Below are 23,305 nucleotides of genomic sequence, written 5' to 3' on the forward strand. Positions count from 1 at the left end.
GCTTTAGATCATGAGGTTCTCAGTTTTTTTCCTTTGTGAACAATAGCCTTACCTTCAGAGTATACACACACACACACACACACACACACACACACACGCACACATACGCGCGCGCGCGCGCGCACACACACACACACACACACATATATATAGTCCCTGAAATACCAATGTAGCCAGCAAGTTTCTGCATCCAGACTGATTATTTACCTACATGCCATTTACAAATCATTTGGCTTTCAAGTAAAAATCCTTAGGGAGACGTATTATTATATGCGGGTTTTTGAAGGTCTCCTTTCATACCTATCACAGAGTATGTTCCTAGGGAGAGCTAGGAACACAGCGGGGGGGGGGGGGAAGGTGGCCCTTCTGTACTCACAGATACTTTGCAAGAATTAGCGCTGACTGACATTTCAATGGCTGGGAGGGGCAGCGGGAAGAAAGCAGGCCTATTGTCTGTGTGTCTCCCCCTCCCTCAACACCTCAACAGGAACCGGTTTTGAGGGCTGCCTGGGCCAAAATGAATGCTTCTAGGGGTATATCCGCAGGAATTCACTGGGGCTGAGGTTTCTGACAGTCTAATAGAGATACGGGTCCAAGAAGAACTTTATTAGCAAAGTCAGGGAGGGGGTTCAGTGATACAATGGGTACTACGAAGTGCTTTATCCCAGTGCTCTTTCCCAGCCCCCCTTTTCCCTGGCTTGTCATTATGACAGGGTCTGGTAAAGCTTAGAGGGAAGAAAGAGAAGGGGGAGGGGGAGGGCAGAGGCAGGAAGGAAGGCGCTTTGCCAGTTTCAGTTCTGGCTAATGAGTCTGCCCTTGATGAATGGGCTCCCTTCTCTGGCCCTCCGCAGAAGCATATCTCTGTGCTTTGTGACTTCACAGTCATTCCCATGAGGAGGCGGCCTCCGTTTTTCTAGCTCTCGCAGCTGAACTGGCTTTGTCACTTGCTTTGGCCCACAGAGGAGGGCAAAGTGATGGACTGGTCCCTAAGCGGCTTCGACCTTCTCCTGGAAATGCTGCTGGGTGGCAGGGCAGGACAAGCTCAGGGAAGCCTGACAGGCATGTGGCCCAGTGCCCCCTTCAGAGAATGACCCACCCTGCTGACCCATGAGGAAACCCCACAGAGAAAACCCGTGCCCAGCCGAGCCTGCCCCAGCTGCCTCCCCACATAGACATGAGTCAAATAAATGGTGGTTGCTGGGCGCCTGGGTGGCTCAGTGGGTTAAAGCCTCTGCCTTCAGCTCAGGTCATGATCCCAGGGTTCTGGGATCGAGCCCCCCATTGGGCTCTCTGCTCAGCAGGGAGCCTGCTTTCTCCTCTCTCTCTCTCTCTCTGCCTGCTTCTCTGCCTACTTGTGATGTCTGTCTGTGAAATAAATAAATAAAATCTTTAAAAAAAAAACATAAATGGTGGTTGCTGATGTCCCAGTTTGGGATGGTATGTCAAGAGCTGTGGAGAAGTGACAGGGAGGCAGAAGCAGGTATCCGTTGGCAGGACTCCCCTCTTATTCTTGCTCTTCTGCCCTCGAATGCCAGGATGATGTGATTGCTGGAACTCCGCAGCCATTAAGCAACCATGAGGGAAAAGAACAAGAAGCCTTATTTTGTCAGGTAAATAAGCTCCTCCTAGTTCAAGGCTGGTTTTCTGTTACTTGGAGCTCTGTTACTTGCATAATCCCTACCAGAAAGTGAGGGTGCTACTGAAAGTCTGAGTGGAGTTAGGGTGCTCAGTGATGGTGGGTATAGAAGGGTACAGTGGCCTGGGGGTAGAGAACCAAAGGGCAGCCGCTCATACATTCATTCACTTACTCATTCTTTCACTCATTTAAATAGGCACCAGTGTTACCTGCCAAGCTGCTAGGGGAAGAATCCTACCTGGAAGGCTCTCATGGTTGGGAAGGATGTGGGAGGAACCAACTCCTTCCGACCTCCCACAAACCCCACTTAGGACATCTCCAGAAGGCTCCCCATTACCACAGAGCCTCTCTCCCTAATTGTTAGGAAGTGACATCCAGCTCTACCATCATCTGCCTACATCCAGCTCTACCATCATCAGCTTTCACCCACAGGTTGAAGTCCTCCTTTCTAGCGCTTCCCACGTTGCTCCTTTGAGGTATGAGTAAGGGCAAGCGGGAGGGACACAATGCTCAAGGGTGGGGCTACCAGAAAGGATTGGATACAAAGCGATAAAGCCAGTTTTCTGAAGTCTAGATTTTCTTCAAGACCTGCTTTCCATTCAAAATTCAAAAGCACGTGGGAGAGCTTCAACGGAATCCTGATTTTAATATATCATATTTCTATTGTTTACCAAGAAATAAATTTGATCCCCAAGGAACACACACCACATTTACCCAGAGGCTTCCTTATCTCTACGCCCAGGAAAATAAGACCATTTCACTCTCCATAATAGTAACAGTTGTTATTTATAAGATGTCAGGCACTGTGCTAGGCACCTTCCACATCATATGATTTCCACAACAGCCCTATGTGGTATTATTTTCTTTGCACCAAAAATGGGAGGAAAAGAAAAAGTTCAGAGATTTGAACGGATTCTTTCCCAAAATCTCAAAGCCAGTAGAAATGATATTTAACCACAGTTCCAGAGGTCTCCACAGCTCATCCTTCCACTACAACGTGCTGTTAATAAGTAACAGCCTCACATAGTCAGAGACAACTTTTTTCTTATCTTCTTTAAATATCCTTGTCAGGGGCAGGGGGGATTCCAGGGAATAAGAAAACCAAGTTCCTTTTGGGAAGGAGAATCATAAAGGGGTGGGTATTTATTAGAGAACATGGAAGGGAGAGGCAGAATTTTTCTGCTTCTTCCTATTTTTTTTTTTAAGTCCCTGTATCCCAGAAAGCCTGGAGACACTTGAACATACCCATTGGGCTCCTAGGGGCACATGTGTGGTGAATAAAACCTCAGGTACCCAGAGGAAAATCCTAGTCACAGGGTGGAAGAGGAAATAGGCATTGCTCTCCCCAAGATGGAGAGGTTAGACCAGTGGTTCTCTGACCTTGCTTATCCAGGAGAGCCATCTGGATGACTTGCCAAAACTCAGATCCCCAGGCCTTACCCTTGGAGTTTCTGATCAGTAAGTCTCAAGTGGGGTCTGATAAGGTGCGTTTCCAACCTGTTCATAGGGAGCATTAATGCCATAGATCTAAGGGATGTACTTTGATAATCTCTACCTCCTAAACTATCCCTAGAACCAACCAGACTGGCATAGTGCATGCCTGGGGCATCCCAGACCTAACAGATGCACCAAGAGAAGACTGATTCACATAAACCTACGAAATCTTCCCCATGATCAGTGGGTTATTGAAGGGCAGTGTATTGGGGTGACCCACTTTCCTAAAGAGGACCAGGGAAGATGCTGGGCTTCCGAGTTAGACCTTACGCTAACCCCAGGACTAACTGGACCTGAGCTCAGAAGCTTGCTCTGCCCCTTAGGAACTGCGTGACGTTGGGCAAAGTGCTTGGTGTCTCTGAGCTACCTTTTCCTCATGTGTACTTAACTTGTAGAGTTGTTATGAGTCTGAAAAAGACCAAGGTGGAGAACCTATGGGCACAAGGCACTGTTCAAGAATTGATATTGCTTCAGAGAAGTGGGTAAGCCCATCCAGCCTCCTTGGTGACAGTACTGGTCAGGGGGATTCGCGCTGCAAAGGCGTTAGCCATCCTTCCGAGAGCCTGCCTCTATGGACTGCAACTTCGGGGAGTCAAGGCTGGTTTAAAGGAAGGTCTAGAAATCAAGGAGAGTGCTTGAACTTCTGGAAGATTAAAAGTCTCCTGTGTCTTAACCCACAGCTTGTGGCTACACCAACAGAAGGGGTTGAGGAGAGCTGAACTCTTCTACCAACACAAAGAATTCTGTGAGCCTATGACTCCTTACAACTTTCTTTCCAATGTTATATGAACCTTTCATCTTGGTGGCCCTGAACTCAGAGAAAGGAAAATGACCAAAGATATGTGTATTAAAAGCAACACATTAGATTATGACCATTGGTCTATTCAGGTCAACTGTGGTGGTGTCATCCGGTGGCGGGGGGGTGGGGGGTTGGGGGGTTGCAAAAATCTGATCCTTTATGACGTTATCCGTACATGGTTGGAATGATACCCCCCCGGAAACACTAACATTCTCAAACCAACAGAGGATGATTGTAACTAATATACTCCAAAGACCAGTAGTGGAAAGACAAGTTAGTTACTGTCTGACCTAATTAAGTAACTTAGATGTTGTACCGGCTTCTTCCAAAAGTTGAAGTTATTTTAGACACTACAGCTATAATGACACAACGAGACATGGGCCTAATGAGTAATTTTATCAAATTAATTCTTTCTGAAAGGATACATTTTTATGCTCAGGAAAATCACTCCAGCTTTTTTTTTTTTTAATGTTTTGATCTTTGTAACTAATTTTAAAGATCACACTGTACCTGTTCCATTTGCTCTGTGAGTCTTGCAATAGCCCCAGTTAAAAGCAATAACATTCGAATTTGACATGGGCCCCCAATCTTTACAGTCTCTCAGTGCATCCTATCACCTTGGGTGATTAAAGTCCCTGGTTGAATTAACTTTCAGAATCTTCCATTTTAATATCTTAGCAAGGAAGACAGCTGAGCTCCTCTAAGTAAGAATCATCTGAATTAATCATCAACCTCCAACCCATCCTACCTTGCCTTGATCAATGGGCAAATAATGGTTTGTACACCGAGGAGGTGTTTTTCTGGGGTCTAATAAATGAATGGCTTCAATTTCCCAGTGGCTTATGTCGAGCTCCTTACAATTTGCTTTATGCCTGGGACAGAGCGCCATTCCTAGCTAACATATTGGCTGGGATATCCTTTGAGGGCATGATACTTAAATAATGTACTGTTTGCGTCCATCTACTTGGGTGAGATCATATCTTAAGATGCATGATCTAGTAATATATCTTAGTTCTTTATGACAGTGGTTCTCCCTGGAGGGCTTATTAGAACACACATTGTGAATCCCCACCCCAGAGTCAGGAAGTCTAGACTAGTCTAGACTAGAACCCAAGAATGGACATTCTTGGAGAACGGATATTCTCCAAGTTTCCAGGTAATGCAGATGCTGCTTGTCTGGGGGGCCCACTGCTTTAAAGATACTGACACCACTTTTCTTTTTAAAATAATTAAGTTATAATGATTTCCCATGTGGCATAAAATGGACAGAGAATTGTAAAGTCCTTACCTTGCTGGGTGCATTTCTTTCATGGAACGGTCTGTTGCAGGGCACTCTGTTAAAAATATCAGCTCCCAGATTCTCCCACTGACCTCAGAGATGGAAAGAAGTGGTGTGTCTACCTGGTCTGAGCATATCACGTCATATTTGCTTATAATGAGGGAGACCACATCTTGGAAGAAATGGTCATGCAAAAAATACTGACTCCTTTTTCAAATGTGATGTTACCAACAAAATGGTTCTCACAAAAGGTGAAAATCTCCAAGGATGAGGGTCAATTCATTTCACAGGGACTATGGGACACGGACCCCTCACTCTAATTTTCTTCATGGGGAAAGGGGACTTAGCTTTCTGGTTGACCCCAGCCCAGAGAGCACATGAGGGGTCTTAGCTTCCTGGTTGACCCCCAAAAGAACCATAGCTTCCTGGTTGACCCCAAAAGAACCATCAAGTAAGGACAGACAGAGGTATCATTAACAGAAGTCTTTTAGAATTAGGAACCACCAGCCAAACTGCCTTTTTTTCTGGTGTGCCAATCTAATATCCAAAGGAAATAAAATTCTAGGAAAACAGCAGCACTGTTCTTACTCTGAAAAAAAATTTAATTTGCCTTTATAGATAAGCTGTCCATTGAAGGTTCCCGAGTCTCTCCTTCCAGACAGATGAGTATGCCTGTGTGTGTGTGTGTGTGTGTGTGTGTGTGTGAGAGAGAGAGAGAGAGAGAGAGAGAAGAAAGAAAGCCAACTGGTATACCTAAGATTTGAGGCTTGTTACTCTAATAAGATGGTCTATTCTGCTTCCAGGGATAAAGTTAGGTCTCTTACTAACACATGAACTATGGGGAATGCTAACAGTCACACTGAGACATGTGATTGATGTTCTGTTCTAGAAGGAGCCCGCTCTCTAGTGCAGTGTATCAGGGAAGAGCACTGACATGAAACTAATCTACTGGGTCCCAACAGACCTACCATTTACTACTAGATGTAGAATCTTGGCCAGGTTACCTACTCTCCTGAGGCCTTAGTTTGCCTACCTATGCCGCTGAGTACTTCTCTCATAGGGCTGTTCTGTTGAGTAAAGGAGCTAATGTACAGAAACCACTCAGAGGATGCCTGCCTCATAGAAAATGCTATATAAATACCAGTCATTATTATTTATGTCCAAACACTGTGCCATCCTTCTCCTTTTGTTCTATGCAAATTCTTCCTGCTAATGCTATTTGGATTGGCTAGCATCCAAAATTTAGACTTCTGCCATAATTATCTACATATGGCAGCAGGATCATTCCAGAACCACCCTAATGACTTTGATTAGAACCAATCACCTGTGCCTATTTGCACAGCAGAATGATTGGCAGGGTTTTGGAAGAACTGGGTATTCCAATTATACTCTCGTTGGGTATGGACTGATTTGAGCAAACATGCCAGTCAGAATCATGCTCAAGCAGATCAGTTTCTGTACATTTTTGTACAATGCAGTAGGAAGACCAGAAGAAGAAGAAGAAGAAGAAGAAGAAGAAGAAGAAGAAGAAGAAGAAGAAAAGCACGAAAGAGGAGAGGAACTCTTGGTTTATTCGATAAATGCTGTTCGAGCCTCTATGTTCTGTGCATTGTGCAAGATGGTGTGGACTGAGAGGTGGGTATGCCACTCCCACTCTTGAGAAGCTCACATCTAGTGGGAGAAGCAGACTAGGAACTCAGCAAATACAGCACCATATACCGAGGGTTGGAACAGACAGCTCAGGGACTGCTGGGAGAGCACACATCGGTGCTTAGAATGGCAGTGCCTGTCTTGGTCTGGGGAGATGCGGTCCTCCCAAAGCCCAGATAGCAAGAGCTGAAAGACAGGTGGGAACCTGCCAGGCCAACAAGGTGGGCAAAGGCCTCATGAACAACGCTGGGAACAGAAGTTCAGAAACACAGATGATACCGAAGAAGGCGGAAGATATAGGGAAGCAAGATCCTCAATCCTCAGGGTTCTTAAGGAAGGACCAAGAGAGGGTGGCTCAGTGGGTTAAAGCCGCTGCCTTTAGCTCAGGTCATGGTCTCAGGGTCCTGGGATCGAGTCCTGCATCGGGCTCTCTGCTCAGCAGGAAGCCTGCTTCTCTCTCTGTCTCTCTCTCTCTGCCTGCCTCCCCATCTACTTGTGATCTCTCTCTGTCAAATAAATAAATAAAATCTTAAAAAAAAAAAAAAAAGGAAGGACCAAGAGGTCGAAAATGGTGCCAAGTCAAAAATGGAGGGATTGTTGAAGAGGCTCATCCCAGGCATGTGGCGTGTCTACACACCACACGGCTATGGGGTTGTGTAACTGTACAAGGGCGACTTCTCCAGGAGAGGGAGCAAAGCCAAGAGAGCATTTGCTGACAATTGAGAATTAATTTTCTGTGTAAAGAGAATGTACCCGATCCACGATCTTGGCTAATAGTGCTGTTGGTTATCTGTAGAGAGGGAGATGTTTCGACGAGCTCTTCTGTGATGATAATATGTATTGTCTAGCCGTCTGGAAAAAAAAATATATGCAGTGCCCAGCTGGTTGGAAAATGGATTTTGGAGAATAGGTAGCCGGTCTGTGGCTGGGAAGGCAGCTAAGCAGCTGAACACAGACACCCCCCCCCGACCCCGCCCTGTAGGAAACAGCTCCTGGACCAGGCGTTCTCAACCAGGGCTGCGTAATGGGAAGATGTACAAAATACTGATGGATGGGTATCAGTCCCAGAAACTATGAATTGGTCGGTCGGGGGTCAGCCTGGATGAGAGGATATTTAAAAGCTCCCCAGAGGTTGTACTCCATGTTGAGAACCCTAACTCCCTAATTTGGACTCTTTCAGTTTGTCTCCGAGCCAGCAGCCACCCAGGGGACTTGCCAGAAATGCTGAGTCACAGGCCCACTCGTCGGCAGGTGTACGGGATCATAATCCGTATCTTAACCACATCCTCGGGGCCTGGGTGGGGGTGTGATTCAATGACCTTGAGAGTCTGATACGCACCCATCAGAGCTATGCATCCTTTTTTTTTTTTTTTTTTTTTTTTTAAAGTTTTGATGAACCTGACAAGCAGCTGGAGTTAAAAACCACTGTACTAACATGCAGGCCAAGTCAGAAGAAGAGGGCCCATGATGGAGAGATCTGGGCAGTATTTCTCTGCTCTGTGTGGGAAGTGGGGGAGGGAGGCAGATGCTCCCCCCTTGTCCCACACTGAGAAGGAGAGCATTATGTGACCCTGGGATTTCGTGGGAGGCCTGCATAGCACCTTCTCATGGCCTTAGGAACAGATGGAGATTAAACATGAGCCCGAAGGTGAGGTCACTCTGGTGGCGTGAAGTGACACACAATTTCCATGTGAGTCTCCAGAAAGGATAGATAAGGGGCAAAGAGTTTAAATCTCCTTGTGTGAGTCCATGCATGTATGTGTGTGTGTGTGTGTGTGTGTGTGCACGCACACGCCCAGTGCAACAGGGCATTATGGTGTGTCCTTGAGCATCCTTCGGTGGTTATGAGCACATCTCTCCAGTTGAGAAGTCCCTGTGATTCATGCCTCACACTGACCCCCTTCTGCGTCTGGTGTGCAGCTTGTAATTGGTAGAGATTTCCAGGCCTTCCTGAGCAGGGAGAGGGCAGATGGAGGTGGCAGCCAGACATAAGGAAATAGCCTCGCTAGCTAACCACGGGCATCTTCTTTCCTCTTCCTCTGCTGAGAGGCAGCTGGAAGGACTGTGGTGTCTGACCCAGCGAGGTGTTGGGGATACAGAGGCATGAAGTCTCTGGATGGTCTCTATCCTCCTTCTGGGTTTCAGGGGGCCAGCTTGGGACCCTGCTCCAGATCCCCTGGTGCCTCTCCTTGCCCGGGCACCCTCGGGCAAAGACGCTTCCCCAGTCTAGCATGGGATGAAATGCACGGAATGAATACAGAACAACCAGGCAGATGAGTAAGTATGCTGCTCCGAGTGCAACTACCCTTTTCTCCAAAAGAACAAAGAAAAGAGTCTCAGAATCACCTATGCCAGGAGCTTTCGACTGAGTCTGGCTTTGATCTCCCCAGAAGCCGCTCGATATTTTTATTTTTCTTTTGACAGAACACCTCGCTTCTTCGTCTGAAGTGTATAATTTCCTACCTAGCTCTCGAGGGGCACCTCAGTCATCACGAAGAAAGCACGGGTGAGAGGCTCATGGGACTGGGGTCTGACCTTGGGGTCTCGGGCACCCTCCCTACCAACCCTGCCTTGGAGTTCCTGGGGAACTGTGCTCCTGAGTGGCCCCGGTGGGACCTGCCTGGGACTGGCTGACAGGAGGCCTCTGGGAACACCAACCCCGCCCTGCTTTCTCTCAGGGTCTGATTACCCAGGGAGGGAATGGACTGGGAACATATTTAGAAAACGTGTTCATTGTTGCTTTAAAAAAAAAATCTCCTCTGTAATTAGGTACTACCGTGGGCAGTCAACCATGAAAAGCCACAACCAGTGCTGTCAAGTTCCATAAAATGAAAGAGAAACCAATTAGTCCAAGCGGAGAAGAGGCTGGCTGGGCCCCAGCACCTGTCGCAGACACTCCATGCCTACACCCACCCAAACTGCAGTCTCTGCTCAGGCAAGCCCACTCTGCCTGGGCATCTCCAGATCTGCCTGGCATGGACAGGGGGTCCCGGGGAGTCTCCAACCTCTCTCCTGAGAATCCATCTCGTCAGTACCTGGGACAGCAGTCTTGGCGGTCTCCCTTACGGAACTTCTAAAACAAGCCTCCAGACCTGCCAGTTGTCTGAAAAGTGATCCAATCAGATTCTTGGCACTTTATGCTTCCCAGGGGCTCCTGAGAAGTGCCTGTGCCCACAGGAAGAGATAAAGGGTACAGACACATGCATGGACCCTACTCTGTTCCCTAACCGCTCCTGAACTTTCTCCAAGCAAACCTTATTCTTGGGAGTGATTGTTCTCTACCTGAGTGATTCCAGGGAGAGTGAATTTTAGGTAGAGTGCTTTATGAAGCCTTAGTTGCATTAATATGTCCACCCAGAAGTGTGGGCTCTCGGGGCGCTCCCTCTCAGGGACCCCCAAACTGCATGGCGGGAGCTCTCTTGCAACCCTTCCTCTCTATGAGGAAGACATTTCAGGGCTCCAAGGTCAATGTTAGGAGGCTGTGAGGCCATGATTCCCTCCACAGGGTGCAGCTTGTGTGACCTTGGCCTTGACTCCAAATGCTTGTGTGACCTTGACCCAAGGGAAGAACCTGCACCGTCCCATTGACACCACGTGTTCCCTTACTGAGGCCTACCTCGGCACCTGAGAGTTCCGCCCAGAAGTGACATACTCCATACTGTCTACTCACAGACCTGGTTCTCCTTCCATCCTGGTGCTTGGCACACCCATGTGACTTGTACAGCCCTGGCCCACATCAGGGGCCCTGTGCTCACGGAGTCTGCTCAGACAGGTTTCAAAATTGTTAAGGACCAGTGTCTTCCAAGTGCCCCCCTTTACTCCCCTTTCTGAATGGCAGTGCTTGTTGTGGATTCCCTGTCCATATTCTACCTCATCAGTCCCTATGGGGAGAAACATGACTTTTCAGGTTACAGATATCTAGGAAGAGCTGCCTGAACTTGGACACGGGAAAATCTCTTGGAGGTTAAAGTGTGTGGAGGAAAGCAAGCTTGGTGTAAAGTCATCAAGGATGAGTAGGCATTAAAATGACTGAAAAGGTGGGAAAACAAACATTTAGGTTTTGTGGAGACAAAATAAACACTGTACATTTAGGGAAAGATTAAGTATACCAGGCAGCCTACTCATACAAGGTTTGAACTGAGGAAAACAGGTCATGGTCTCATGGGTTGTGAGATCAAACCCCACATCAGGCTCCACACTCAGCAGGGAGTCTGCTTGAAGATTCTCTCCTGATGCCCCTCCCCCAACTTGTGTGTGTGCTCTCTCTCTCTCTCTCTCTCTCTCTCGCACGTGTTCTCTCTCTGTATCTCTAAAATAAATGAATGAATTGTCATCAAGGAAAAGTGATGCGCAGGTTACCAGTTTGGGCAACTAAGAGAAAGTGACATCCATGAAATTTCATAAAAAATAGTTGGTTTTGGAGGAAAGACGCAGTTCTCCTTAGGATGTGCTGACTTTGAAGAAATGGCAGAAAATGCAAACAAGTCTCTCCCTTCCCCACTTCTAGGGTCATATGTCTACGAAAAGGCTTTCATCAGTAAAGTGCACCCAAAAGCCAAGAGAGGCAAGAGAGACAGGTCTTGGGATATTTAACTAGGGATAATGCCAAGAGTCATGCAAGTAAGTACATCCTCTAAGGGAAAGTTTTAAGAAAGAGAAGAATAAAGGGTTAGCCCAGAGCTTGGAAAGTGTGCAGGTTCGTAGGGTAAGGGAAGGGAATTATAAACAGAAGAGGAAGCAAAGAAGGCCCATTCAAAAGAAGCTGTAGTTTAGTGTCATGAAAGACGATTTTTAAGTGAGTGGGAAGTCCATAGCATCAGATTCTAGAGAAAAGGAAAAAAAGGAGGAATGGAACCTAAGAGAAGTCCTTAGACCTGAGAATTATTTTGTACTGGGGAACACTGCCAGCAGAGTTTAAGCTAGTTCTTTGCCTGAGAGTTGCATCATCATTGGCTAAAATCTCTCACCTTCCACATGGCCCAGTGTCGCCGTGGAAGTTGTTCTGATTCTGGGCTGCCTGGGTGGCTCAGTCTTTTGGGCATTCAATTCTTGGTTTCAACTCAGGTCATGATCTCAGGGTCCTGAGATCGAGCCCCATGTGTGGGTCTGTGTACAGTACAGATTTTACTCAAGATTCTCTCTCTTCCTCTCTCTCTGCCCTTCCCCTTCATTCATGTTGCATGCACATGCTCTCTCTCAAAGAAATCTTAAACAAACAAACAAAAAAAGTTCTGATTTCTGTTCTCCTGGATCTGCCACTCTAGTAAAATGAGGAAGGGGGTGATAACATAATTCCAGAGCTCTCAATGACAGAATATTTAGTCCTATATGCAGTTGGTAGAATTAATAATCAGCATGTAGGGTTTCCCATAGTCAGAAGCAAAAGGAGGGAATGACTACCACATTACAGAAGAGGCTGTGGACTGTGGCTGATCAAGAAAGACACGGCTCACATGTGTAGCTTTCTCCATGCACCTGTACATCCCATGACCCTGGTCTATCTCTCTGTTGTATAACACAAGTAAAAACTTTACAATCACACAGTCCTGGCTTTAATTCCAGCCCTGTTCTTTCTAGTTACATGCCCAGCATACCCAGAAAACAGAAGAGGCTGAGATATTAAATGACCTTTAATTAAATATATATATATATATATAACAAATCTCAGAAAGTTGTCTTTCCACTCCTGCTATAAGCCCTATGGTGAACAAAAACAGTCTGGAATAAAAAGTGGAAGAGAGAAGAGGGGAGATTGCAGCAATTTTGTAATTCTAGATGTAGATCTAAGACTCCTGTTGGAATAAAAGTTCACTCTAGGTATGAAAACCACTGAAAAGCTCCCTGATAAGTCAGAGTACTAACTACAGGCAAATCAACATGGTGGTCCTCTGTAGCATTGTTTCTGGACAAGAAGAAAGTCAAAAGGAAGAGAGAGAGGCTCTTTAGAGATTTGCTAGAAGCCCAGGGATGGGGAATGGGATCCAGTAAGGCAAAGGAGGATTAAACTCTCAATAATAATAATGCCAATTAGAGAAATTGTACTCTCTACATTACTAGAAAAGGCTACCATTGAAATAGGAATCCTCTACACTGCCCCATACCAAAAAAAAAAAAAAAAAAAAAAAAAATGGAGAGAAGAATATGGATAAATACATAAAAATCTTGAAAAACCTGAACAAAGAATCCAAACACCTCTACAGCTAATAATTTTCTTCCAGCTCCACATAAAAGTGACCATGAGAAGAGACTGAGCACAACATTCTGAAATGAATTAAGCAGCCTTAGTACCCATTTGTAGTTATTTAAAAAAATACCTTGAAAGTGCAATTCAAACACTGAAAATAAACAGGAAAAAATGAAAGAGAATTTACTGAAATCTGGAAAGGGATGGAAGAAAAAGACAAATTGACTAAAGTACAAGATGTAAATAAACCTCAGCAAAGGCACTGAGGAAAGGCAAAAATGCAGCCATGACAAAGAAATGAACCAATAGAAGCAATGGGAATTAGAAATAAGGGAAGGAAACACCTATAATTAGGTCCCCTTACGAAGAAAGACAAAACTGGGCAAGAAAACTAATATATAAAAACATAATTCAGCAAGACTTTCTTTAAATTAAAAGAAAATCTGATGATACATACTTTAAGAGCTGAAAGGTACCCAGGAAATGTTCTTAGAATGATCATCTCCAGTGCCAAGGTAAAACTAACAGGCTTCAAAGATAAAGGGAAAAAATGCTCAAGGCTCTCAAGCAAAAAGATCAAATAACTTACAAAGTCAGAAGAATCAAACCATCATTTGAGTTCTCAAAAAATAATCTGCAATAGTTTACAAAGGCAACAACAGAACAGTGTCTTCAAAAAGTCAAGGAAAGAAAGCGGGAACCTGGAATTCTACAACCAGTCAAACTTTTCTTCAAGCATCAAGGCTACAGAACAAGTTTCAAGTATAAGAACTTAGGGAATTCTGTTTTTATGAGCTCTGCTTAGGAAATCTACTGGAAGATAAACTTCATCCAACCAAGAGATGACTGGACAAACATCAGAGGAAAAATAATGGTCATGAGGAAGGAGGAAGAAAGAGAGAGACTGACCACTGTCAGTCTAAAAGGTTAGATCCCAGCAGGCTAAGAAAGGTACATGACTAAGGTACAAAGGCTGTATGGTAGAAAGTAGAAATTGGGAGAAGAAAGTAAAATAAACATACTGACTGTTGTGTAGGCAAAACGCATAAGTTAAGGGATATCATTAAAAAACTAATAAAACTAATAAACTAAATGAAAAGGTTTACATTTAAACACATGGGAGTAAGAAGCATTGAACAGTAGGTACAAAGGTAACTACTAGCAACAACCAAAACTTGAAAACTAAAAGAACCTCACATAATAACCAACTCAAATACCGAAATTTTCAAAATAAATTAAATAGGAAAAAATACATACCTTGTAGGAAAAGTAACTAATAAACTACCCTTAGAAGCACTAGGTCCTGATGGTTTTATAGGGTAATTATTTCAAATCTTCAAAGACCACAGAGTCCTAATGCTGTACACATAGCTCCACAGCACTGAAAGGGAAAGAAAAGTCCCAATTCCTTGAATAAAGCCAGTGATATTTACTTTAGTAACATTGATACTAAAAAGACACATAAAGACAGTACAAGAAAGAAAAGTACAAACCAGTATCATTCATGACTAATTATATAAAAATACAAAATGAAAAATTAACAAACAGAACCAATACCATATTAAGAAAATAATACATGACCAAAGTGGGATTTATTATAGGAATGCAAGATTGAGTCAATGTTGGAATATCCATTAATATTATATACCATATTAATAGATCAGGGAAGTAACTTTAGATTATATTTCCATAAATGATGAAAATGCCTTGGGCAAAATTTGATACCCATTCTTGATTAAAAACAAAACAAAATAAAACAAGGAAAGGATATCAAGGGACACTTTAATTTTTTTAAAGATTTTATTTCAGAGGGAGAAAGAAAGGGCAAGCATTAGTCGGTAGCAGGGAGGGATAGAGCGGGAAGCAGACTCCCCATTGAGCAGGGAGCCTGATGTGGGGCTCGACCCCAAGACCCTAAGATCATGACCTGAGCCAAAGGCAAACACTTAATCAACTGAGTGACCCAGATGCCCTGAGGGATACCTTTTTTAAAAGATTTATTTATTTATTTTAGAGAGCTTATGATTGGGGGGGGGGTGCAGAGGGAGAGAATCCCCAAGCAGACTCTGTGCTGTGTGCAGAGGCTGACTCAGGGCTCAATCCCAGAACCCTGAGGTCACGACCTGAGCTGAAACTCAGAGTCAGACTCTCAACCAACTGAGCCACCCGGTCACCCCAGGAATTGAGGGGGACTTTTAACATGAATCAATCTGAATCAAGGATCTATCTATGCAACCATCCATCTTCTCCTTAACTATCTTGGTCTCGAAGACAGTATCTTAATGGGAAAGCTCTACAGCATTTTCTCTAACATTGAAACAAAGCAAGGATGCCTTGGATCCCCCTTAGTACTCAACACTGTACCAGTGATACTAAGCCAATACGGTCAGACAAGATGAATCAATCAGAGGCATAAGAGTAAAGGAGAAGCAATATTACCTCTGTCTGCATATGATAGGATCATGTAACTGGAATGCTAACAACAAAAATAAACAATGCAATAAATCACTAAGGTAGCAGAATATATAATTAACACACAAAATCAATGGCCTTCATGTCCACGAATATAGCCAGGCAGAGAATATAGCCTTCATGTCCACGAATATAGCCAGGCAGAGATTGTGAAGGTAGAGAAACCCCAATTACAAACAGAGACCAAGGGGTTCAACGACTTAGAAATAAACCTGGTAACATCTGATGCTGGACCAGGAAAAATGTTTTTCTTTTGTTGCAAAGGATGTTAGTGATGCTTTGAAATATAAGGTATAGACTAGGTAATGGTCTTCCATCAATGTTAATCTTCTGTTTTGATAATCATACCATGGATATGTCAGAGAATGTTTTTGATTTTAGGAATTACGTACTTAAGTATGAAGAGTAAGGGACATCATATCTTCAATTTACTCCCAAATACTTTTAAAAACCTATATAGGGGTACCTGGGAGGCTTACTCTGTTAAGTGTCTGCCTTCGGCTCAGGTCACAATCTCAGGGTCCTGGGATAGAGCCCCACGTTGGGCTCTCTGGGGCGTCTGTGTCTCCCCTTCCCTCTCCCTCTGTGCTCTCTCTCACCCTAACTCTCTCTCAAATAAATAAATGAAATCTTTTTAAAACAATAAAAACAAAATGTCTATGATTGCAGTTGTAAAGAGTACTGTGATACAGAAAAAATGAAGAGGTATCAATGTTCACAGAGGTACAGGGGTTAGAGAACAGCTCTGGAGAGGACTTGGGTCATAAGAAACTGCCCACCTTGTGTTTGAGCCCACACACACACGGGTCCCAGAACATCAGGACTAGAAGGCATACTGTAGAAATGTTTACAGGTAGAAAGATGCAGAAACAGAGAAGTGAAGGAATTTTCATAGGAGCACATTCACCTGTAACAACTCAGGTCTCTTGACTTCAGTTTAGTGTAATTTCAATTCATCCAACCATCCATCCATCCATCCATCCGTCCATCCGTCCATTTATTCATTCATTCACAATATCCACTGAACATCAAGTACATGTGTGAGGCATGGGGAACACACCGTAGACATCTCCAGGCGTGGTGCCTCCTCGCGTGGTTAGTGGCAAAGACAGGTATCAGGCAAGGAATCATGCAAATTAAAGGTAACTGAAGAGTATTGGGAAAGGAAACGCAAAGGGTGAACTCGGAAAATATAATGGAAGGTCTAGGTCCATGTGAAGGCCAAGAAGACTAACTTGTAGAAGGGAGAGTCAAGCCAAGACCGGAACCAGGAGTAGGTTGGGGTGATAAAGGACCATAGGGGAAGGACTTCCCAGACAGGAAAAACAGACTGTGCAAAGGCCCTAGAGTGGGAAGAATAGGCAGGAGTCCAGTATTGATGGGAGTGCAGTGAACGGCAGTACCCAGAAACGCTCTGAGTACTTTCTTGGCCTTGCATGCCTCCCTGCTTGCTTTGCTCCTGAGTCACGCTGTCAACAGAGGCACAGAGAAAAGAAGGAAGAGTATATGCCATTGCCATTTAATAGTTTTGAACTCAGGGTTTATTTATTTGTTTGTTTGTTTGTTTGTTTATTTAGAGAAGGAGCAAGTAGGAGTGGGCAGAGGAAGAGGGAAAAAGAGAATCTCAAGCAGGCTCCATGCCCATCGCGGAGCCCAATGCTGGGCTCCATCCCACGACCCTGAGATCCCGGCCGGAGCCGAAACCACGAGTCAGACACTCCACAGACTGAGCCACCCAGGCGGCCCTGAACTCAATGTTTTTATGACACACAAGTGCCGTTCTGACGCGTGTGGGTGAATATTTAAGACTCTGGTTCCAGGAGAGAGCCTTTGAGTTTTTATAAAGCAAAGAGCGACAAGAGGTCTAAGCGTCAGGTGAGGTTAGGTATATTTAGGATTAAATGAGGTTAGAATAAGATCAGTCTGGCTGCTCAGCAGAGGACGAGGTGTGGGGGGCAAGCATGGAACGCCATCTGGGAGGCTTTTGAGAGATCTAAATGGGGAGGGAGGGAGTCTTGGACTGGGGCGCTGGGATAAGAAGGGAGCACACGGGGGCCCCTGGGAGGCTCAGTTGGTGAAGCACCCAACTTCTGATTTTGGCTCAGGTCGTGATCTCCCCTTTTGTGGGATCGAGCCCCACATGGGGCTCCTCCTCGCTGCCTGCAGAGTCTGCTTCAGATGCTCCTTCTCCCTCTGCCCCTCCCCCAGCTCGAGCGCTCTCTCGCTCTCTCAAAATAAGTAAAACCTTAAAAAAGAGAAAAGAAGGGCTCAAGCAGTAAGCAAGGTCAGGAGACCAGAGTGAGCAAGGTCACGAGGCCAGAGTGGAATGGAGTGGAAGTGCACATGGATGGGAGTGGTGAGGCAGGAGAGGTCCCAAGGACAGCTTGCCAGGCTCTACTTGAGCCCACGAGGCGCCAGGGGGGCCATCAGCTGGGGGCTCCTCGCCTTCACCTGCACCAATGTTAGGTTTCTGTTGAATCTGCCCCGATTCAATCAGGGCGCAGCTAGTGTCCATATTCCTGTTGAATGGACACAATGCTTGGGCATCCGGGTTCAAGTGCCCCCAGCAGAAAAACCAGAACCATTATGCAGAATGACTCTCCCAGGGCAAAAGTGGAAAGATTCACTGGAAAGCGGATGATGAGAGCAAGCGTCTGACATCCATCCTATTCAAGGAATGAATCCTTTATAAGATCTTGGTCCCTGTGAGCCCAACTGCTCATGCACACACTGCTGGAAAGACCTTCAGGTATGAACCGTGAACCATCTAATGTGAACCTCGGGGTGGGGGGTGGGAGATCACCCTCTTCTAGCCTGAGGCACATCTTCCTTCAGGTACCACAAAGCGTGGGCAGGGGACTAGGCCACTCTGGAAATATTCGGGGACATTCCAAGTCAAAGGTCTCCGGTGGGAGGAGGCTGGGTGCCTGACTCCTTGCCGTAGTTCACATCAGGAGGTGTCTCCTCCTGAGATGACCCCAAGGTATTGGAGAACAAGGGACCTTACAAACCTTCCAGGCCCCGGCTTCCTCAAGGAAACAGGCCTGACATGGGGAGACTTTCCAGACTGTAAGTCAGAAAACCCATGGATGTGGGGGTAGTGGAGTCTCCATGGAGCACTGGCTCCATGAGCCCACCTGATTGTCTCAGCTCTGCAGTCCAGTGCTCCGCGATGGACATGCAGGGCGGACACTGGCTGTGGGGGAAATAGAGGCAGGGAGTTGACCCTAAGTTTGTCATGCCCATTTCTGCCCAGGGAGACTGCCTCACACAGGGGCCTGCTTGGTACGTTGTGGTTTTGCTTAATTTATTAAGCAAGGTTTTATTTATTTATTTGAGAGAGAGAGCCCATGAGTGAGAGGAGAGGCAGACTATGAGAATCTCAAGCAGACTCCATGCTGAGCACGGAGCCCGATGCGGGGCTTGATCCCACAACCCTAAGATCGTGACCTGAGCCAAAATCAAGAGTCGGATGCTTCACTGACAGAGCTTCCCAGGTGTCCCTTGCTTAAGTTTTATTCTTAAAGGCAGAAGAGTAGAACGCAACAGAAGAAGAGGGGCGGTGATACCTGGCTGGAATTCAGACCTCAGCCTGTGTTTTGCTCCCCTTGGTCCTGGCAGGATTTAGGACACTGCCTCCAAGCCACCTTTCGAAGGTCATTTCCAGCTGCCCCCCCCCCACACTGGCATCCCAGGGCCCCCAATCACTTTCTCATACCCCGTATGAGGGGTCGTATGCCCTGTCACATTGGTGTTTCCATCTCTGTGCCTTTATCCCCTACCTGCAATGCCAACCCTGCCCCACTCTTGGCTTGTCACATCCTTCCTGCCCCGCAAAGACCATTCCAACTCCCATCTCCTGTAGAAGCCCATTTAGGACTCCTCCACTCAGAGAAAAGGTTTTCCTCCCTTCAGTCCCCTCTCCCCCACACTCTCCTTGGGATATGTTTTACGGCACTTCCCTTGTGTTTGATAGGGATGGTAATTGTGGAAGCCAGGCACTATTTTACTCGTCTTTGCTCAACGCATAATTAAGTTTCATGGAGATAGACAAAGCCCCATGATTCTGATATGTGGGACAGGTTGCTCAAATCTTAGGACGTCTTTTTGCATCACCGTCCAGAGCTCAGGAATTCCCCTTAGAGAGGAATTCTCTCCCTCCCCAGCTGCAGGACACCCTGGCTTCCCCTATGCGGAAGCTTCATGGCAACAAGAGTCTCAGAAATGGAAGTGACCTTGAAGACCCTCAAGAGGACGGCACTTGAACTTGAGGCACTTGAACACCCTCCTTGAGGGTGGTGCTGCTCAGACTTTTATGTGCTTAGGAATCACTGGAGGTCTTGCTGACAGGCAGGTGTAGTAGGTTCAAGAGTCTGTGTTTCTAACTAGCTCCTAGCAGATGCCAGTGCCCATAGCCTTAGCCTTAACCCTTGGAGAGTAAGACTCTTCAGCATTTGAAGCCACGGATCATACGAAGACCTCCCATTGCTTGAGCTCAGTGCTCTGGTGCCTGTTATCTCATAGGATCTCCACGTAGCATCCCATGAGGCAGGTAGTACTATTACCTTATTTTATAGATGAATGTCACAGAGGTCAAGGTCACAGGGCTAGTAGGCGTGGGGGAGAGCCGGGAGTTAAATGAGCCTGTCTGACCCCAGCGACCTTCTTCTTCTCACCACACTCCTTCTTCCACCATTATTTAAGGAAGAAAGTTTGCATCACCACCTGGAGGTCAGTAAGACTGAGGATGGGCCCGTGACGCCAGGCAGGAAGGGCCGGCAGGTCATTATCCTGCCACATCCATCATCTGCACAGAAGCTGAGTCACAGAATTCTATGGTTATGTTCCAGAGAGCGGTAGGGCCCCTGAGAACTGAGATCATCAGTTTTCTGTCCCACTTCGGGGCCACTGAGAAATCCTGGCCACAGACGCCCGCTGGTGCAGGGATGATGGCACTCCCAGCACCTTCCTGGGCCTGACAGCCCCAGAGCTTCACTCTCAGGGTTCCTGAGACTCTTGGCATTGAGCAGCAGAGAATGAGGGAAAGCCAATGCCAAGGGCTGGCTCCTGAGAAGGGGAGATTCCCAAGTTGGATGACCAATCATTGCTAAAACCAGTGCCAGGAAAACAATGCACCAGCCACAAACTTGCCCCTGGGGCCAACGTGGGTCATGGGTCATGGCAAGAGGAAACTCCAATCTGGCACCAGCAAGCAAGTAGAAAGCAAGCAGAACGTGGCCCAGAGCTGCTAGACCTCTGGCTGAGCATGTCAGTCTCTTGGAAAACCCAAGAACTTGATCCTCTATCCTCTCCCAGTTGGGACTTCAAGGAGATTTGGGGTGCTCCGAGTTTCCTTTTGGAAACCTCCCTTCCTGCCTGAATGGAAAAGGAGTCAGGCTGGCATTAGCTAAGGAGTGATGTTTTCCTGGTTTCAATGTACCAACAAGACCTCTCTCTTGCCTTGCTGCTGGAGACTACGGGACATCCTGCTCTTCCGAGCAGAACACCGAAGGACCCCACACGTGAGTTGGCATTTCCCATGGAAATTTCCCAGTGCATCCTGAACCCCTGGCCTTGTGTAACCTCTCCCCTCTTTACACCAGCTCAGCGGCCTGTCCCACCAGACTATCCCAGCATCCCACGTGGGCCAATGGTAGAAGGCCCGCAGGCAAGCATTAATGGGGATTTTTTTCTCAACACCATGATTTCCCAAGGTAACGTGAGCTCAATGATGGCTTGGATGCCCCAACACCCATCAGTGTCTGCTTTCAACCCAACTGCTGCCCTTAGAACAAGGAGAACCTAAGAGGATGGTCAGTTTGTAGATGGACACCCTCAATGCCTCCGAGTGGGTCTCCCAATGCCAAGGAGGGTGGTTCTACCTTAGAAGTGGGCCATTGGACTCCTCAAGAAGTTGGCTCTGGTGGGCACCATGCTCCCCAAGGTCCATCTGCAAGGTTTAACTGCTACCCAAATGAACCTAGCTGAAGATGGTCCTCAGTAAGACTGAGGAAGGACACAGTGCCCTTTCCTCCCCTTCCCAAGATGGGGAGGGATCACGGGTGTTCCTGTCAGCAGGACCCATGTAGGAAAGGGGGCTCTGTGGAAGAGCTGCTTTTAAGCAAAATGGATGACCTCATACATGGAAGTATCCAGTTGGGAACCCCCTGAGGTATGGTACTGGGTTTCGTTCTGCCTTGGTCTCTTCTTGTTTGAACAGCAGTAATTCTGAGCCATGGATTCACCAGGCGGGCATGGAATTCACTGGTCATGCAGATCCATCTTTACTTTGACACAGTCAGCTTGAGCCAATCAACCACTGGGCGAGGTTGATGCCATTCTAACAAATGCCGCCGAATAAGGCTGAGCACACAGAGTCAAAGCCCAGTTCTCAGTATTAGCCCTGTATCAGGAGTGAACAGGAACAGGTAGAGAGTAAACAAAGGCAGCTGCCCCGTGACGCAGAGCAGAATGGTCTGCAGACAGCTCAGATCTCTGGTGCCCTCAGCCCAGAACCAAGAACTCCTCCCTGCTCCGCTCCCACTTCTTCCCGCCCACCTTGCCCTACAGAGAAAGTACGGGAAGGAATGTTCCCAGGTGGCCCGGGCTTCTCAGAGGCCAATCTCAGGCAAGCCAGACCCAGCTTTCCCTGTCTCTTGCTGTACTTCCCAGCTCTCCGTTGCCATGGAGACCAGATGCCTTCTGAGCTCTGTGCTTTATCTAGAGTCCAGCCTTGGAACACCTTGGCTTAGGGAAAGCCCACTCACTCCCCTGGCTTCCAGAGTGGGAAAATAGTGAAGATTTCTTTCACCATGATGATTTGGGGGTCCCCTCACCACAATCTACAGGATGGTCTAAAGGCTACTGCCCCCTTCTTTTCTTTTCTAAAGTTGAAGACCTCATCTCGAACCCTGGGTACTACAGGGTTCCACAGGGTGCCACAGCCATGGCAGTCCCCAGGGTGGGCTGTTTATGGTTGTGAGGGGCCTGAGGAAGTGGAAGCAAGACCCTCACCTCTGTGTTCACTGGCTCCTCCCCTTTATTCAGACCCACTCCCACGTTATCCTTTGGACCCCATCATGACCCGGAAGTCTGCCGCCTCTTACACTCTATTTCAGCCACCACACTGACCTCAAGGCTCTGGTCCTCACTTTCCCCTACCCTGATTCCTTGTAGAACATGTACCTGGACTCATCACTGGCTAACACCTATAGGCATTCTGCATGTTAGGACCCATCCCTGGCTTCGTCCCCTGCTCAAGGGACAGGTGCCAGCAGCCCAGCCCTTTCCTTCTGTATTGCTGCTCCTCAACCTTCGATCTGGGGACTGGAGCAGGTGGGATGCTGTCCCTGCCCCTCATTGCTGAGCCTCCTGAACTAGGATCGGGATGGTCACATGCAGCTCTGATCTCAGCAACCTCCTCAGATGCCCCTCGTTCATCTGCAGGGAGCCCGGACTCTCCTGCCTTGGCTTTTGCCTCAGACCCCATGGAGAGTCTGGCTGGGCAGCAGGGATGGCCAGAGCCAGCCTGGTCTCTGGGTAGCGTCATTCAGACAGAATGAGGCAATCCATCCCCTTGAGGTCTGTCTGCAGGCTCTGGAACAGTCCTCCAGGGCGGCAGGTTCCTCCATTCTGGCCTCGTCTCTATCTCCCGGCTGATCTTAGGGGAGTTCTCAGGCCTAGGAGCATCCCTGGCTGTGCAGAGGCCAGCCCCAGGCAGCAACATCCTGGGTGTGAGTCTCTGGGCCCCAGATGGGTGTGGAAGATGCTCTGAAGCCAACAGGGCCGGAC

General features: G+C 46.9%; 1 protein-coding gene and 1 long non-coding RNA gene across 5 annotated transcripts in view; one reads left to right on the forward strand and one right to left on the reverse strand.

Moving 5' to 3' along the window:
* Positions 1–23,305, reverse strand: part of SHISA6 (shisa family member 6) — a 278,137-nt gene that overhangs the window by 121,402 nt on the left and 133,430 nt on the right. The gene's annotated exons all lie outside the window — the stretch shown is intronic.
* Positions 1,535–10,357, forward strand: LOC131816391 (uncharacterized). Of its 2 annotated transcripts, XR_009348041.1 has the most exons (6): positions 1,535–1,610; positions 1,833–2,112; positions 6,687–6,843; positions 8,039–8,109; positions 9,283–9,364; positions 9,628–10,357. It is a non-coding gene; the product is annotated as an uncharacterized LOC131816391 (long non-coding RNA). The 2 variants fall into 2 exon arrangements; XR_009348040.1 differs by lacking the exon at positions 6,687–6,843.

This window comes from Mustela lutreola, chromosome 15 (genome assembly GCF_030435805.1).
Source record: "Mustela lutreola isolate mMusLut2 chromosome 15, mMusLut2.pri, whole genome shotgun sequence".
Taxonomy (NCBI): domain Eukaryota; kingdom Metazoa; phylum Chordata; class Mammalia; order Carnivora; family Mustelidae; genus Mustela; species Mustela lutreola.